This window comes from Capra hircus, chromosome 13, assembly GCF_001704415.2.
Source record: "Capra hircus breed San Clemente chromosome 13, ASM170441v1, whole genome shotgun sequence".
Lineage (NCBI taxonomy): Eukaryota > Metazoa > Chordata > Mammalia > Artiodactyla > Bovidae > Capra > Capra hircus.
In genome coordinates this window covers 78888049-78906122 of record NC_030820.1, presented here as the reverse complement: position 1 = coordinate 78906122, position 18074 = coordinate 78888049, and the positions used below count along the sequence as shown (strand labels likewise).

The 18074-nt window shown below is 52.7% G+C and overlaps 1 long non-coding RNA gene across 4 annotated transcripts in view; it reads left to right on the top strand.

The window, feature by feature from the left end:
• The window catches only part of NFATC2, a 156291-nt gene that overhangs the window by 12515 nt on the left and 125702 nt on the right, over positions 1–18074 (top strand). For 2 of the 4 annotated variants that reach the window (XR_001919087.1, XR_001919088.1), the window contains exon 1: positions 4048–4324. The exons of the other annotated variants lie outside the window; for them this stretch is intronic. This is a non-coding gene — a long non-coding RNA (nuclear factor of activated T-cells 2). Of the gene's footprint in view, positions 1–4047; positions 4325–18074 lie in introns of those variants that run through there. 4 annotated transcript variants of the gene reach the window in all.

Below are 18074 nucleotides of genomic sequence, written 5' to 3'. Positions count from 1 at the left end.
ACCCCAAGTGTGATCTTGTCACGTACCTGCCTAAATGCACTTTAGTCCTTCCTCATTGGTCTTAGGTCCAAAATTCTCCACGAAGGCCCCACCGATCCCCCAGCCTTCCGCCACACCATCTTCTGGTCCGTCCCCAAGCACCTGCCCCTCCAGTCTTTTCTCGATTCTTCAATACTTCCTGCCTCTTCCTGCCTCAGGGCCTTTGCACATACTTTCCCAGCTGGCTGTTAGTTCTTCCCCTCACTCTTCGCTGGCTACCTTCTGCTCAGCCTTCTGTTCTCAGCTCAAGTATCACCTGCCTAAGGAAGCCTTTCTTGACTTCTGTGTTGACGTTACTGTTGTGGCCTCTGTCTCATCGTCTACTTCCCTTTCATGGCCCGTGTCTCAGTTTGTAATTATACGCTAGAGTCAATGCTTTTGAGTGGAGCTGAAATCCTGGGCCAGGATCAGACGTGTGCTAGGATTTGCACTAACCTCCCATTGCACTTTTGCTGGGGAGCCTGGAGGAAAGCTCAAAGGCCAGGGCCTCCACAAGGTCAGCAGTGGGGCAGAGGGCAGGTTGACAGAGCTGCACCGTCGAGGCCTGCATCCCACCCCACACTCCTGGAGTGGCCTCTGAATGCATAAATGTCGTGCATTATGCTCCTTGCTTCTAACAGCACACATTATTTATTTTGGAATTGAAAATATGCCATCCCCCAACCCAAGCCCCAACCTTCAAAGTGGCCTTTAGAGAAGAAAACTCTCTCACTCCCCTGTGCCCTAACAGAAACTCTGTTCTGGGTCGGGACCTAGTCTGAACCCCTTCCCTTTAAGAGCTCTGATTTGGTGCAGATTCCAGATTCTAGAAACTTAAAAAATATTTCTACTGTTCAGAGGAACAACTGAGGCAATGAGAGTATTAGTTGCCATGTCCTGAACCATTCTCACAAGGCAGTTTATCAAATGGAAGGTGATTTTACGTTTACTATGTCATCTTATTATTGGCTATCTCAAGAGGATGTCAGTTGGGGGTAAGAATTTAGATTCTTGCCCAAACAATGGGGTGGCCAGATTAAGTCTTAGAGAGGAGGGTCCTTAAAGACAAATATAAGGATCTTATATACACAAGGACAATCAGATTCTTTTATCCATCCATCCATCCACTCTTCCACCCACCCACCCATTCATCCATCATCCATCCATCCACTCTTTCATCATCCACCCACCCATCCATCACCCATCCATCCATCCACTCTTCCATTTCATCCATCCATCTATCTGTCATCCAAACATCCACTCATCCACCCATTCATTTATCTATCTGCATATCCACACACCCATTGTACATAAAACTGTGAATGAATCAATCATGACCCCTGCCCGAGTGGATCTCACAGGCTAATGGAGATAAAATGCTCTGATTGGCCAAGCCTGGGTCATTTGTACACTTCTTCACCAGGGTAGTTATGGGACAACTGGGTTGATAATTTTACCAAAATTGCATCATCAAGAGTAGTTTCCCAAAGGAACACACTGGGGTGTTGTTATCAGAAGAAGTGGGGAATGACGGCAGGTAGGCAGAATCAACAGATGTCCTCTAGATTAGAGGCATTTAGTCATCATGGCTGGAGGGATGAAAAGGGACCAGTGAGGATGACTCTAGCCACTCCTGGTCTGTAGCACAAGGACGGGTTGGTTCCTTCGATTGTCCCTGGCTAAATCTCAGGGTTTGGACTCTGAGTCCTGTCACAGGGACCCAAGAGCATCCATCTCTTTCTGGATCGCTGTCTTGTTTAGTTGCTTGGTCGTGTTTGACTCTTTTACAACCCCATGGGCTGTAGCCCACCGGGCTCCTCTGTCCATGAGATTCTCCAGGCAAGAATACTAGAGTGGGCTCTATTTCCTTCTCCAGGGGATCTTCCCCACCCAGGGTTCAAACCCATGTCTCCTGCATTGGCAGGTAAATTCTTTTGCCACCTGGAAGGCCCCTCCTTCTGGATGCTTGGGCTATCAGTAGTCCTAGCCTGGGTCATCTCCCCTCCTCCACCTAAATTGATCAGCCACCCCTAGGGTACTTGCTGGATACACCTGGTGTGTGTATGTTTATGCCTAAGAAACAAACAAGAGGATTTTTTTTTTTTTTAATGTTCTGACAACCAGAAAGAGCTTCCCAAGACTGGAAATGCATGAGTCTTGGATCCAGGCCCAGGACCCTGGAATGGAGTTTGTGTCTAAACCAGTGATTCTTACCCCAGGCCACACACTGGAAGCATCTGGGGAGCTTTTACAAAATACTGATGCCTGAGTCTCAAACATTCTGATTGTAACTGGCCCCTTCTAGGACCCAGCTTCTTGAATTGTTTTTAACAGCTCTCCAGGTGAGGCTAATGTGTAAGTTGGGTTAGGAGTCACTGGTCTAAGTGCAGTTTGGAAACCCTGTTCATTGCCGTATCTCTTTACCAACAGGACGTAAACAGGATGAGGATGGCAGAGACCCGGTCCTGCCGACAGCTGCACCCCGGAGTCTGTAGTTGTGCCTGGCACCTAGCAGGTGCCCAGTAAAGGTCTGGGGAATGCATAGTGATTGACAGCTTCACACGAATCCCTTAATGGAACCAGGACGGCTCCCCTGCAAGAGGGCATCCTCTCCATCCCTCTGGCACGTGGGGAAGGATCTGAGTCAGTCCCCATTTCAGGTCAAGCTGTGGCTCTCAGGGAACCCCTGAACCTCTCCCACTTCCTTTTCTGATCCAGTAATTCTCAACCCTGGCCGCCCTTTAGAATTATCTGAGGTCATTAAAAAAAAAAAATACCTTCAATGGGTTTGGATTGGAACCTGGGAACAGGCATTTTTAAAGCGTCTCAGGTGGTGCCAATGTGCTGTAAAGGTGGAGGCCGCTGGCCGCGTCTCCTTTACCTCTGTGAGTCTGCTTTCTGACTTGAGCTAACTTGGTGCAAGACCTCTGGAAGTGTTTTATGGGGGGGGGGGCGTTGTTGGGAGTCGGTTCTTATGTGCTGTTCCCTAAGTGTACCTGTTCCCAGCTTTCACCTTGGATGCTGGCCCAAAAATGCACATCTCCGAGCCTCTACTCCAGACTTACGTACTCAAGCTCCAGCGCGGGGCCTGGGGATCTGCGTTTTGACCAAGCATCCAGGTGTACTGGGCCCCAGCTGCCCTTCCCACCTGCACTGCCCTCTGACCTGCTCTGCCACACCGAGCTTCTTCTGCCTCTCTTGGTTTTGGTTCTCGCCTCCCAAGCTCTGTTCCTCCGGGTCTGCACAGCAGTCAGGTTCCTCCGAATGCCATCTTGCCAGAGCCCCTCCGTGCCCCCTGACCGCTGAGGGGACCAAAGCCGCCCCAGCCCCCAGCCTTTCCCCTACATCTCTGGTGAGCGCTCTCGGGGCAGCCCAGGGGGACGCTCTTTGTTCTGGAGTTTATCTGGGTCCTGACTCTTCCCCCACCAGGACCTAAACGTCCCCGGGCGAGAGTGCCTGGTGCCTGCTGGTCCGTGGGGTGGCCAAGAGGCGTAGATGGAAAGGCAGGCAGGACTCGCGCCGTGCCGGCACCTGGGGTTCTTCGCCAAGTCCTGGATGTGGCTGATGGAGGTGGCAGGCGAGCCGCAGCTGCGGGCTCACAGAGGCTCCCGGCCGCAAGAGCAGGCAGTGGGTGCACCGCGCCCCCCGCCCCGGGCCCACCTTGTTGGTGTCAGCCGGTCACCCAGGGCAGAAAGACAAGCGGCTTCCTCATCCGGATCCTGGGTCCTGCAGGGGTCCGGCAGGGGCGCAGCGCTCTGGCCGGGAGGGTGGGAGCGGCGGCCGCGCCCGAGCGCCTGGCGGGTGGCTACGCGCGGCGCCGGGCGGTGCGGCCGGGACCAGGGCGGCCTGCTTCCTCCCGGCCGTCCCCGCCCTCCCGGTCCCGGGGTGTCGCCCCGCCCCGCCGGCCGGGCCGCGCTGTCCCCGCCTCCCCTCCCCCGGGCTGCAACAGGTGCCTCCGGAGCAGGAAGCGCGCGCCGCCGCCGCTCAGCTCCCCCGGGCGCGCCATCCCCGGACCCCGCGTGTGTCCCCACGAGGACAGTGACCCCGCCGCTCCGCCCGCCTCTCCGCCCCGCTTCCTGCTCCCTTCGCCCTCGCCGGCGAGGGGCCCGAGAGTCCACCGAGCCCGCCTCCGCCCCCGGCCCGCCGCCCGCCCGCCCGCCCGCCCCTCCGCGCGCCATGGACGCCCCGGAGCCGCAGCCCGACCCCGACGGCGGGGACGCCCCGGGCCACGAGCCTGGGGGCAGCCCCCAAGACGAGTTCGACTTCTCCATCCTCTTCGATTATGACTATTTGAATCCTATCGAAGGTCGGTGGAGGCTCGCCCCGGCCTGGCCCCCGAGCCTGGGCTGGGGCTGGGGCCTGGGCAGTGGCCACGGGTGGGGCCCCTTTGCCCCACGCGTCACATTTCCTGGGGGGCCTGAACTTGGGGGGGGGTGCCTCTCCCCAGGTGAGAGGGAGGGCGGGAGCCGTCGGAGAGTGCAGCCGCCTTTAGAGGGCACTAGGCTCACTCTGCCTGGTGGGGCCCCAGTTTCTAGTTACTTCTCCCCGAGGGTCCCTGGTAGTGAAGCAAAAGGGAGCGGGGGTCTCCGCTGGTCTCTTGCCCGCTGCTGGTCATCAGTGTGCGGTGGAAGCTATGAGTTTTGCTTTTGGAGGGAGGAGGTGAGGAAGCCGAAGGATGGAGTTTTTCGGCCGGGACTGGTGCAAAAAGAGGGCTGGTGAAGCGGATCCGCCCACCTCCGAGCCCCACGGTGCTCTAGCGTTGTTGGGGACTTTGCGCTGACTCTAAGGAAGAGGTTGTCTGTATCTAATGCTAGGGGGTGGTTTGCCCTCATCTTAGGCGGCTGGCCCATTTCCTCCCTGAGTTCTGCCGCTGCCGTGTGCACATCACCTCACATGCTTCAGGCTGAGCTTTATTAAGTGGGTCCCCCCCACCCCCCGCCCCGCGCCGCCCCACAGGCATCCAGACTGTGGGGACTTGGAGGGTGCCCACCTGTGGTTTCAGGAAGGTGCAGGCTTATTCCTGCCTCGGCGACCTGTCAGTCCCTACTGCAACTGCGCTCTGCGCTGGGGGCTGGGGATTTCCCCGTGCTGGGCCGTCATTTCACGTGTTTAACAGGAGCCTTGGTCAGAGGAGGCCGTCGCACACCCAGCCTCACTGTATTTTTCTGGTTAGCAGGTTGTCTTGGAAGAAAAACAGAAGAACCCAACCAGGCTTCCTGATTTTGACAGCCTAGCCCAGCCAGTGCTTGTTGAAGCCTTGGGGGCAGGCCTGTTGGTGACTTCCAGATGCACTTGGGCTTGGCTGCTTCGGGGGAGCAGGAAGGGGTTGTGCTGGCTGGTGTGTGTAGGAGGCCCTTTCCAGACTCTCCTGAGTTTGCTGTTTCCCAGAGATGCTGTGTGAGGCAAAGAAATTTCAACTTTCCCTCCGCAGCGTCTTCAGGTGAAACTCCTTAGGTGAGGGGCTTGCTTTGACTTCAGAGATGCCCTTTGATCGGATACCAAGTGAAGATGGTAGTTAGTAACTATTCTCTATTTTGGCTGGAGATGGAAATAATTAGCCAGCCAAAGAAACCAGTCTTCTTGAGTTGCAATCTGGAGGCCATCCTTTGCTTTGAAAAGATACAATTAAGAATCTGCAAACGATCCCTCTAGCATCCGTGGTCTTGCTCTTCGTTAAGATTAAAGTCATGTTTGGAGGGAGTACTTACACCCCTCCAAGATTCACAATCAACGGATTTTTTTTTTTTTTCCTGCAGCAGGGAGATTTCCGGGGAAATAGTTTCCAAGCCAAATCTGATGGGAGGTGCTTTTTATAGTTTTTCTTGGCAAAGGGGTGCTTGGTGGCCGCCAGATGGGTGTCTAAATGACCATGGTGAAGGCCCCAGAATCTATCTTTTAAAAAATAAACTGTATTTTTGGAAACAGTCTTAAATTTACAGAAACATTGTAAACAGAGTACATACAGCAAGCTCTTGTATACCCAGCACCCAGCTCCCCATAGGAGGAACATCTTTCATTAGCAGGATGCATTTGTTATAATTAGTGAGCCAATATTATGATACAGTTTATGAAGCTAAGTCCATACTTCGTTCAGATTGTCCCTTTTCTTTTTAAATGAGCTTGACAGCTTTGAGGAATACTGGCTAGGTACATTGTAGAATGTCCTCTCAGTGGGGTCTTATGTGTTTCTCATGGTTGGACAGGGCCATGGGTTTTGGGGGAGGAAGACCGCAGAGATAAAGTGACTGTTTCCATCACGTCACATCATGGATACCTACCATCAACATGAGTTACGTTACTGATGATAGCCTAGATCACCAGGCCGAGGTAGCCTTTGGCAGGTTCCTCCACCATAAAGTTACTCTGTGCCAAACGTGCAGCCCAACTTAAGGATGAGGAATTGTGCTCTGGAATCTGGAATCACGCCTTGCTGGGAAGGCACCAGGGCAGAAACGTCATGGCTCAGGAAGAGAAGGGATGTCGTGAGCCTTGAGAGGCTGAAGCGAGCTGTTCCAGATGTGGGTCGGGCTCGGGCTCACCCAGATGTTAATAGCAGGCACTTTTCTTTGCTTCCGCATGATGGAACTCCCCAAGGGTCAACACTAGCCCGTGTCTTACTAATGGGCTTTGTCTCACATGACACTATGTTGGTGATACACGTGAGGTATTCTCTTTAACTCTGGGCAACTGGCTTGGCAAAAGACCAAGGAAGGAAGAGGGTTGCTCCTGGGACAGACATGTCAGGAGCTGGCGACGGCACGTAGGGAGTTGGGGGAAGCCCGATGCTTGGTTTGTGGAACCTGAGCGTGTGGCAGCTGTGAGTAGCCCGTGTAGTACCCTCCAGCCGTAGAAGGTACGCACTTCATAGAAGGTTGTCACCTTCGTTTTGTAGAGGGGTTGATGAGGTACAGAGAGGTGAGGGAGCTTTCCCCAGAAAGCAGAGCTGGTACACGGCAGAGCTGAAACGTGAACCTGGCCGTCCTGCTCCCGAGCCTGTTTCTGATCTACTGTGTGAGTTTCTCGGCCCCTCACTTGATGAGAGACACGCACAAAGCAGTTAGGGGCCTGGCACCATGCAAGACTGGAGTTTAAAACATTACTGACAAGATGATCTTGGGCGAGTCATTTACTCTCTCTGGACCTCTGTTTGCTCAGCTGTCACATAACTGACTGATAGTCCTTACCTCATAGGACTGTCTGCCTCGAATGGCTTAACCCATTCAAATCAGTTAACACAGTGTGATTTGTCCCTCGCTTTTTATTAAACCTTTGATTTTGTTAATAGAGCTGCTCGGTTCATGTGAGTCATTATTCACTTACTCATCCATCTAGCTGTTGAGCTCCTATGGTGTTAGATCCTGGGGATGTGATAGAAAACGAGAGCCAGTCCCTGCCCTCCACCAGTTAGTGTTTTTCTTGTCTAATTGCATCAACTGATGCCTCCAGTAGGATCTACGTGGTGGTGGAAAGTAGGCGTCCTTGCCTTGTTTCTGACCCAGGCAGGAAAATCTTCAGTGTTAGCTTTAGAATTGAGGCATATGTATTTATGTTAGGGAAGTATCCATCCATTTCTATTTTCATGAGAGTTTTGATTAGGAATGGGAGTTGAGTTAGGAGAAGGGAACGACAGAGGATGAGATGGCTGGATGGCATCACTGACCTGATGGATGTGAGTTTGAGTGAACTCTGGGAGTTGGTGATGGACAGGGAGGCCTGGCGTGCTGCAATTCATGGGGTCACAAAGAGTCAGACACGACTGAGCAACTGAACTGAACTGAACAGACTTTTTAGCATCTATGGATAAATATTTTATTCTAAGATCATTTATATTAATAGATTTCCTAATATTGAAACGTTCCTGGTATTAACCCCACTTGGTCACTGTGTATTATTTTCATATGGTGGTGGGCCTGGCATCTACTGGATAATATTTTTTGAAGATTTCTTTTAGCAGTGTTCACCTGGTGGCCGGTAAAGAATCTGCCTGCAATGCAGGAGACCTGGGTTTGATCTGTGGATCCGGGAAGATCCCCTGGAGAAGGAAACGGCAACTGACTCCAATATTCTTGTCTGGAAAATCTCATGGATGGAGAAGCCTGTCAGGCTATAGTCCATGGCATTGCAAGAGTCGGACACGGCTTAGCAATTAAGCCATGGGTGATGTTTGTTATGTCCTTTTTGGTGTGCGGGCAAGTGTAAATGTCTTTCCTTCTCTATGTTCAGGAACAATGTGTGTATTATTGGGACTATCCAGTTTCTCACGCTGTGATAGGATTCTCCTGTGAAGCCGCCCGGACCGGGTGCCTTCTTATGGTCTTGTTCTGTGATAACTTTCTCGATTGTGTCTATGGGAACTGGGCTGTATCCATTCTCTATTTTGACTAGAGCCAGTTTGGTAAACTTTATCTTCCCAGGAAATCATCCACTTCACCTTTCTGAGTTTTCAGATTTATTTTCTTAGAGGCATGCAAAGTAAACTCTTATTTTCTTTTGAGCGAAAGAGCTAAATACATAGTAATAGAAAGAACACAGACAGGGCTATGGTAGTCCTGGCGAGGGCTGTGAGCCCACCTTGGAGGGGAGAGGCATGGTGGCTGTTGGTAGGCAGATCAGAAGTTTAATTTCTTTGTATGTGCCTGTGAATTCAATGCATTCTTACTTCTTCCAGCTTGTAATACACTGGGAAAGACGGATGGACTCTGGAGATCCCCAGTCACCTCCAGAGGTGCCAGATCTTCTCTGGGCCGTGCTGGGAGGGCTTGCTTCTAGTCTGCCTCAGTGAGTCTGGTGTGTCCCTCCTCTGGTGAGCGGATGCATCTGGCATTAACTTTGACCTTTCAGAAAGGAAAATGGACTCCTGACCGTTGCTTAGAGTTTGTTCTGCTGATCCTCAAACTCCTTTGGGTCACAGACCTCTGAAAGGCTGATGAAAGCCTCAGGCCCCATGTGCTGCAGGAGCACATTTGCACGTGTGCGTCCCTTCTGCACCTGAAAACCCTGGGGTGCAAGGCGCTCAGTCGTGTCCGACTCTTCGGGACCCCAGGGACTATACAGTCCGTGGGATTCTCCAGGACAGAATACTGGAGCTGGTAGCCTTTCCCTTCTCCGGGGATCTTCCCAACCCAGGGATTGAACTCAGGTCTCCCACTTTGCAGGCGGATTCTTTACCAGCTGAGCCACAAGGGAAGCCCAAGAATACTGGAGTGGGTAGCCTGTCCCTTCTCCGGCGGATCTTCCTGACCTAGGAATCGAACCCGGGTCTCCTGCATTGCAGGTGCCTCACCTTTATACCATTTTCAGGTAGAGTCACAGACCCTGCTGTAGCCCATTCTCTAATGTCACCTGCACTTCAACTCAGGGCCACCTGCTCTCCGCCCATTCACAGGGCACAATTAAAGCCTCATTCTTTCAGCAAACACTCATTGAATGCTGGTTTTGTGCCAGGCCCAGTGGGAGTACAGAGATGAATGAAATGTGGTCTTACCCTTGTCTGGCCCCCAGGCCAACGTGGGACACAGCCTGGTAAACAAATAGGGACAGGTGAGGTGCTGATATATAGTATCATGGGCTTTTTTTTTTTTTTTTTGGTGCTTACTAAAAATAGAGCTCTGCTCTAAGCCAGCAAGTTCGCTAAACACATGTGACATTCAGAGACGTTGCCGTCTGTGTCGAGTTAAGGACAAGCCTTAATAAGCCTGCTTTGTACAAATAGTGTCTCCAGGTGCAGCTGGAGAGGTGAAATGAGGGCTGAGTTGAGCGGGGGCCTTGTCAAGGGAGGAGAAAGAACTAGGGAGAAGGTTGTCTGAATCATTCTTTACTATTGAACACATGTCATCCCAGCTTCCAAATTAAAGGCTGTCTGTTCTTAAGGTGCCCTCAGCTTTTGATCAGAAGTTGTTGTTTTAGTTGCTCAATCATGTCCGACTCTTTGTGACCCCAGGGACTGTAGCCCGCCAGGCTCCTCTGTCCCTGGGATTTCCCAGGCAAGAATACTGGAGCGGATTGCCATTTCCTTCTCCAGGGGATCTTCCCGACCCAGGGATAGAATCCCTGTCTCCTGTGGTTGGCAGGCGGATTCTTTACCACTGACCTCCCAAGGAAGCCCTTGATCAGAAGTAGAGGCTCTTAAAATCTTAATGCTGTGTTATTTGAGTTGGCTCCCAAGGCTTTTTAGTCCTGTGAGAGGATGGGATTGAATACATTTGAGAAATGTAGCATTGGTGGCCAGTGGTCCTTAATCCTGGCTACAGACTAGAATCTTTCAGGCATACCCAGGACCCATGAAGCCAGAATTCTTGGGGGTCAGTTCACTCTTGCTAAGAGTCACGAGAAGTACATGGCAGGACAGGCTTCGAGCCCAGGCAGCTGGGGCCCTAAGTCCCTGTCCTCAGCACTACAGCTCAGCCTGGATCTCACTGACCCCAGCTTTCCTGGGTACCCTTAATGCCAACATGGGGTGCATTCACCCATGATGTTTTGATATCTATATAATTATCAGTGGAATGTTCATTGCTCTCCTAATGGGATTATACTCATAAAATATGCAGCAGAAACCCAGGTGGGGAAGGACAGAGTATAAACGGGAGTTCTGCTGTTTCTGTATTTCTTTCTGCAGCCCAGTGAACTGTTGGGCATGCCTTCCGGGGCACGTGTCCCCCCAGCTCCACGGCCATAGGTTTAATGAGCCAGAGCAACAGGACTGAAGTCAGGAAGTCCTGGCTTGAAATTCTGCCTTAGTTGTCTCTTACTTGCTTGACGTTGGCCAAGTTGAAGTACCTGGCATTAGCAAGCACGCAATAAATCATTGCCTTATAAATGGAAGAAAAGTTGCATAATTCCTTCTTAGTGGTTTGCCTCCAGGCAGGTGATTTTGGTCCTCTCCGCTTGCGTTTTCTCATCTGTGAAATGGGGTGGTGATGGCAGGTTCCCGCAAGGCAGTGTGATTGAGCTCGGGCACTGGGGCTGCATGACGGTCGGATGGCAGGCTGGGAGCAGGGTGGTAAGCTCTGAGAAACCGTCTGGCTCACCCAACTTCTTGAGAGCATTGGGTCCTTGGAGGGGAGAGTCTCTGCCTTGGCCTTTGAGGAATCCTAAGCCTTAAGAGAAAATGCTTTGTGGAGATGAGTCACTGGCCGCGGGGCTTCAGTCGGCATCATAGCATGATATCCAACTTACGTGCGATCCGCCTGCACGCTCAGTTGTGTCCAGCGCTCTGCGATCCCATGGACTGGAACCCACCAGGCTCCTCTGTCCATGGGATTTCTCAGGTGAGAATCCTGGAGTGAGTTGCCATGCTCTCCTCTAGGGGATTTTCCCGACTCAGGGATCGAACCCTCGCCTCCTGCATTGGCAGGTGGATTCTTCACCACTGAGCCACCGGGGCAGCCCTCTGTAGGGATCAGTTCTGATGAAAAGCTTGCCCGGGGCACGGGCCCCTGCCTCAGCCACAGAACTAGGCCTGCGGCAAAAGCTTTCTCAGTTGTCCAGACCCTCAGGCTGCAAGGTTCCCTGAGGCGGCTCCTCAGAGAAGCGGGGCCTTCTCAGGTGTCCTGCCCTGGCGCTGCGGGACCCCTGAGCCTGCCAGGAAGCGGCAGCCTTGGGAAGTGCAGCGTGGTGGATGTCTTGTGGCTTCCCCCCACGAAGGGATTTCCTCTCTCCCTCCCTCCCCAGCACACGAAACAGCCACAGGCGCCCCAGAGCTCCGGCCAGACCCGGCTTCCCTGGGCTGGTGCGAGGTTGGGTTTTACTGATTGTTCCCAAACCGAGCTCAGGGAAGAAGGCAAGACTCGCCCTGGGGCTCTTCCTGGGCTGCATCAACTTTCCTGCCTAGAGGAAAGCCCGCGGCGGGTTCCCCCAAAGCAAGAGGAAAGGCCTATGACATTTTCCGAAACTTTGTCCAAAATGTGGAAAAGTAGAGACAATGGTAGCATTAGCTGTGCGTTCCCAGCACCCAGTTTCAACGGTTACCCACTGAAGGCCAGTCTCCCCCACCCCCGTGTGTGCTCCGTGTCTCCACTTCTGCTTGCTTTAAATCACACTGCAGATGATAGAATATTTTATTGATAGATAGATTAGCATGTAGCTCTCAAATATAAGGGCTCCTGAGAAAAATCCAATACCATCACCAAACCTAAAAAGCTGTATTGCGTGCTAAGTTGACTCAGTCGTGGCCTACTCTTTGCGACCCCATGGACTGTAGCCCGCCAGGCTCCTCTGTCCATGGGGTTGTCCAGGCAAGAGTACTGGAGTGGGTTGCCATGACTTTCTCCAGGGGATCTTCCTGACCCAGGGATTGAACCCACATCTCTTAAGTCTCCTGCATTGGCAGGCGGGTTCTTTACCCGTCGTGCCACCTGGGAAGCCTCCAAAGCCATAATACTTAATTTCAAATGTCCAGTGTTTAAACTTACTGAGTGTCTCACACGTGTCTTTTCTTGGTTAATTTGTTTGAACCAAGATCCAGAGGAGATCCTAACACTGTAAATCATTGACATGGCCATCAGATCTCTCTTATTTTGTAGAAATCCCCACCAGTCTGTCTTCTTGCCTTTGTTGAAGCAGCAGGCCGTTTTTCTTGCACTGGCCTCTGTGTGACGAGCTTTGCCAGCAGTGTCCCTGTGGTGGTGTTTAGTCTTCTGTCCCTTGCATCTCTTACAAACTGGCATTTAGATCTGAAGTTCTGTGCCGTAGACTTTGAGTGCTGTTTTCTTCTGCAGAGAAATATACCCAAGGTAAGGAGGACACTACAGGAAGAGCAGAGAGATTGCTTTTCCTGAGCTGGCGTTTGGGATCGTCTGTGTGTCCTGACCTGAGATTTTGAGGGAAAAAGAGAATTTTCTCACTTGGGCCTGTTTCAGTTACTAAGATACGTTTCTAAAAGGCAGTGCTTCTACGTGAATTTTAATTGAGCCACGCCTGAGTGAGCTTTCTGAAGGTAAGAAAGTTGCCTGCAAAAGCTCAGGATTTATAAAGGTCCTTATCAAAACAAACCTGCTTGGGCATGCTGAGAAAGGCGGACTGTTAAATGAGTGCGGGGCGGGGTAGGGGAGCCCTTGACGTCTGCAGTGCTTGCGAAAGGTATTGTAAAGACCACAAAAAGGGGCTGTTTACCTGCGTGATCCTGAGAAGGTGGGCTCCGGGTGTGAAATCCACAACCCGTGACCTCATCTCTGTTGCCATGGAGAAAGGAGGAGGTCATTAATGCCCGGAGTTGGCAGGAGCCTCTGATCAACTGTACCCGCCCCCGGGGACAAGGCACTGAAGTGAAAGCTCCTGGCGATGAGTGTAAATAAAGAAGCCATCTGTCAATCAGGCATTAATGTTAAGTCTCTGCCCCTGGCCAGGGGTTCCAGGGGCCCCCCTGTCTTCAAGGGGAAGTTTGCACTTGGATTTCAAGTTGGCTGAAAGAAAGGTGGAAACCAGGTTTGCATGCTGTGTCAGGGGTTGCGGGGCTCAGTGAGGGGCACAGCTCTTTGAGGCACTGGCGTAAAGGTGAAGGGGGTCTTTGCTGAGTGAGTTGGAGGAATCAAAGCAGAGAGGGCGGCCGGGCCCCTGCCAGTGTCTCCTTGGGCAGGGCCTTGGCAGAGAGGCGGGTTAGCCACACGTACCCTGTTTCAGAGGGAGGATTATCTGAGGTCTGTTTCTGGTTGATTCTTCTGGCCAGACCTTTTCTTCTCCTTTTGGCGAGGAAGTCGCTGGAGCCCTGCTCTCTGCTGTATGCCACGTGACAAGTGGGGAGAGACTGTCTTCTCTTAGAGAAGGGCCTCTGAGGCACAAATTCCTCCTCAGACGGCTGTCTTCCTGAAAAATGGAGGCAGTGTGGCACAGTGACCGGATAAGCCGAGTCTGATGGTGGCATCTGAGGGACCATTACACAGCCATGAAAAAGAAACCATAACTGCACGCAGCGTGGTTAAATCTCAGACATAAGGCTGAGGTTTACAGCATGTCCATGTACATTTCCTATGGTTTCATTTATGTCGTGATCACAGCCGGCAAACCCAGGCCGCAGTGAGGGAAGGCAGGTGAGGGGGTCCCCCTGAAGGAGGGCTAGTGGCTGGGTGGGGCCACTAGGGAACCATCTAGCAGGACTGAAGCGTTCTGTGTCTTGAACGGTGGATGCACATTTGTAAAAAGGCACCGAGGTGTACTTCTAATATCTTACGGCATGTAGATGCTGTCTCCATTAGAACCCCAGCCCTGCCCCTGGTTTCTTTCAAAAGACTCTTTTTTTGATGTGGATCATTTCTTAAAAGCCTTTATTGAATCTGTTACAATCTTGCTTCTGTTTTATGTTTTGGTTTTTTGGCTGAGAGGCACGTGGGATCTCAGCTCCCCAACCAGGGATGGAAGCCCCACCCCTGCCCTGGGAGGCAGAGCCTTCTAGACCGCCTGAAGAGTGTCTGGCCTGATTGCCCTCGTCACTGGGGCTGAATCCCCACCCACCTCAGCTTCCCTGGCCCCCTCGGTGACACAGAGGAGTAGATGGTACCTGCCTCGAAGGTGCTTGTCAGCCACGTGGTACACAGGAGAGCTTGAGGCGCTGTGAATGAAGGGAGATGGGAAGGCCTTTGAAGTTCTTGAAAGCATGAGGGCCCCATGGAATGGTTCCACCCGGTTCTTTCCATCCCAGTTTGAAGACGAGGTGGGGTTTTGTGTCTATCAGATGCCTGGGCCCTGCCCTCCATCCGGAAGCTGAACTTGAGGCTTGCAGATTCCAGACATCTCTCCACTTCTCTCCAGAAGGAAGACACGCGGGTGCGTGTGTATTTGCAGACCGCCATGCCAGTAGCCGGTCTGTAAGACTTGGAGCTTGCACACTGTCCTGGGTCCTGGGTCTCGGGCGCCTGGCCTCATGGCAGGCTGCCTGGGAGGCAGGACCCAGCGCTCCTTTCTGTCCTGTCTGGTGCAGGGAGACAGCTATCTTAGCCGGGGCAGGGTCAGCAAAGAGCACAGCCGTCATGGTGGCTTTTTCCAGTGGTTCCACGTCGAACGAGACAGGATGGTAAACTGCCTTCTTTCCCTTGCTGGCATCTCTGGACCTGACTTAGCTGGATGGAATTTCTCACCTCTCACGCCCTGCGTCTGTGTGTGTCATCTCTGAATGAAGGGTGTGACCACCTGATTCTCCCCGTCATCATTTACACACACGATTCATTGATCGGGCATCCAATTACCGCCTGCATGTGTGTCTGCTGGGGGCTGCAGGGGCATGGGGGGCCCGCTGGAAAGTTTGCTAAGCGCTGAATGTGTTACTCAAAGTACAATCTGTAACTTTTCAAAGAAGGTCTTTCCTATAGGTGGTGCAAGCCGCCAGATGCGAAGTCCATCCAGCTTCAGCTTCCTCTTGGCGTTTCCTGCAGCCCCGAACACACAGGGGCTTATGAGAGCGGAGGGATGGAGGGGAGGGGCGGGACCCCCAGAACCCCCTCCCTCCAGCTTCTCCCCACCTTCTTGCTGCACGTGCAGCCGCCAGGTTGTGGCAGCTTCACACTGTTGCCATGGCAACAGACTGTGATGTCTCAAACCCAGGGCCCGGGCCTCTCACCACCTCAGGGTGTGAGCGGTGGGTCTGTCGCTTCAGACAGGGGTGGACCGCGGCTCCGGGGCCCAGCCGCCGGCCCAAGGGGCGTCAGGCCTGCGGGCCGGATCCTGGCTCCTCCGAGTGCCCCGGCTTGCGCGGCCCCTCCCCCGCCTGAGGACAGATGCCTCCCGGAGCTTCCTGAGCTGGCTTTCTATTTTGGTCATTCTATTCTGCTTCCTGAAAATTCCACCAGCTTGTCGTCCTCGGCGGAGAGATGTTCTCTCGCTGTTCCTTTTTTCAAAAGCGATCTGTTGGCCGGTGGGTTGGTGCTGGCGGCGGTCTCAGACTTGGCCGTGTGTCCTTGAGGGTGAGCAGCGGGAGGGCAGGAGCTGGCAGAGAGCGCCTTGTGGCCTGAGTGAGGTTTTTAAATAATCGTTGACTCAATCCTGGGGCAAACGGAGGGATTATGAGTATTCCAGAAGAAAGGAATCTGTGTCTTCCGTTGTCTAGGCAGCCTACCTCCTCATGGGACTCCGGAGCAGTTCCTGTCCTGGGGACACCTCAGTTTTCTGTGTTGGGGTGAAGGCGTCACGATCCAGGAAATATTCCCTTTTGTGAGTTATGGGGCTGGAGGAGCTGGGCTGCCTGAGACCGAATCCGGTTTTGCTACTTAGCAGCTGTGTGATCTTGGGCAAATTAATCACCCTCTCTGAGCCCCACTTTCCTCATTTAGAAAATGAGGACACTATATCTTGCTTCGAAGGGTTCTTGTAAGACAAATGCTAGTTCTCTTGCCTGGAGAATCCCAGGGACGGGGGAGCCTGGTGGGCTGCCGTCTATGGGGTTGCACAAAGTCGGACACGACTCAAGTGACTTAGCAGTGTGTGTTAAATACATACAGAGTGCTTCTTGGTATAAAGGGTAGAGCTGCATTACAGAGAATCATTTTTGTTGTTGCAGTTGCCTTTGCTGTTCAGTCACTCAGTTATGTCCGACTCTTTGCAACCCCATGGACTGTAGCACACCAGGCCTTTCTGTCCTTCACCCTCTGGAGCTTGCTCAGACTCGTGTCCATGGAACTTGGTGTGTCACCAACACTTTAGTAAGAGTTAGTCGATTAGCTCCCAGGTAGCCCAGAAGAAGGACAAAGCGTGGAGCGGAAGGAGTGTCGGAGGCATTCTTTACCTACTCTACATAGTTTCTGAAGGCTAGCAGAAAAAGAGAATTCAAAGTGCTGACCGATCCATTTTATTTTTATAAAGGTTTCTTCCCTTTTTCTTTTTTAAAAGAAGTCCCGGGGCGGGGGGGCGGTGTGTGTCACACTTTAAGTTGTAAAATAAGGGAATGAAAACAAAGTGTTAGTCACTCAGTCCTGTCTTACTCGTTGTGACCCCAGGGACTATAGCTCAGGAGGCTCCTCTGTCCACGGAATTCGCCAAGATACAGGAGTGGGTTGCAGTTCCCTTCTCCAGAGGATCTTCCTGACCCCGGGATCAAACCAGGGCTCCTGCACTGCGGGCAGATCCTTTACCATCTAAGCCACCAGGGAAGCCAGACGAAAGCAGAGAAAGGGTAGAATTTTCAACTTAAATGATAGTTCCTTCCACAATAATAATACTAATTACCCAAAGGCCTCATTTGTTGAGCGTTTATTTTGTGCTTTGGGTTTCATGTGCGTGAGATGAAGTGTCAGGTGGGTATTGTCACCACCCTCCGCCCCTATTATACACGAGGACTCAGGACCCCAGGTCACACAGCCAGGGTGCAAGGCTGTGGAACGGGGGGCCTCTAACACCGTGTACTGACCGAGACCCGGCTCCCCATGCAGACGCCCTGCTGCGGTGGGGCTGGAGTGGCTGCCCCAGCCTTCTTGTCTTCTGGTTCCAGAGAGTGGCCAGAGGTCTCCCCAGATGTTCTTGGGGCCTGGATGTGGGGTGAGCCCCTGAGAGCCTGATGGGAAAGGGAGGGCGGTGGTGATGTGGCCTCTCGGATGTCTGTTGCAGAAGCGGTTTACCTGCCAGGGCTCACAGGGAGCCGACGTCTCATTTCTGAGTCAGTTCAGGTGTGACTCATGGGCTGATGTTCCCAGCAGTGTTTGGGGCCTTGGCCGTGTGCAGGCCCCGGGGGGAGGCCCCGGAGCAGTCGGGCCTGGAGCAGGGGTTCCCAGCTGGAGGCGATTCTGCCTGGCAGGAGAAGTTTGGCAAGCCTCGGGTGCTTCTGCTTGTTCAAACTGGGCAAGGACTGGGGATGCTACAGACGTCTAGTGGGAGGAGGCCAGCATGCTGCTAAACATCCTGGAGCCTCCACAGCAAGGAATTTTCTAGCCCCAAATGTCAGTATCCTGGCCTGGAGAAGTCCATGGACTGTACAGTCCATGGGGTTGCAAAGAGTCAGACTCGACTGAGCGACTTTCACTTCACTTAAATGTCAGTAGTCCTGAGGTTGAGAATCCCTGGTCTCGGGTCTGCGGGGTTCAAGTTGCAAGACCTCAGGCAAGTTAATTCACCTGTTTGAACCCAGTTATCTTGTCTGT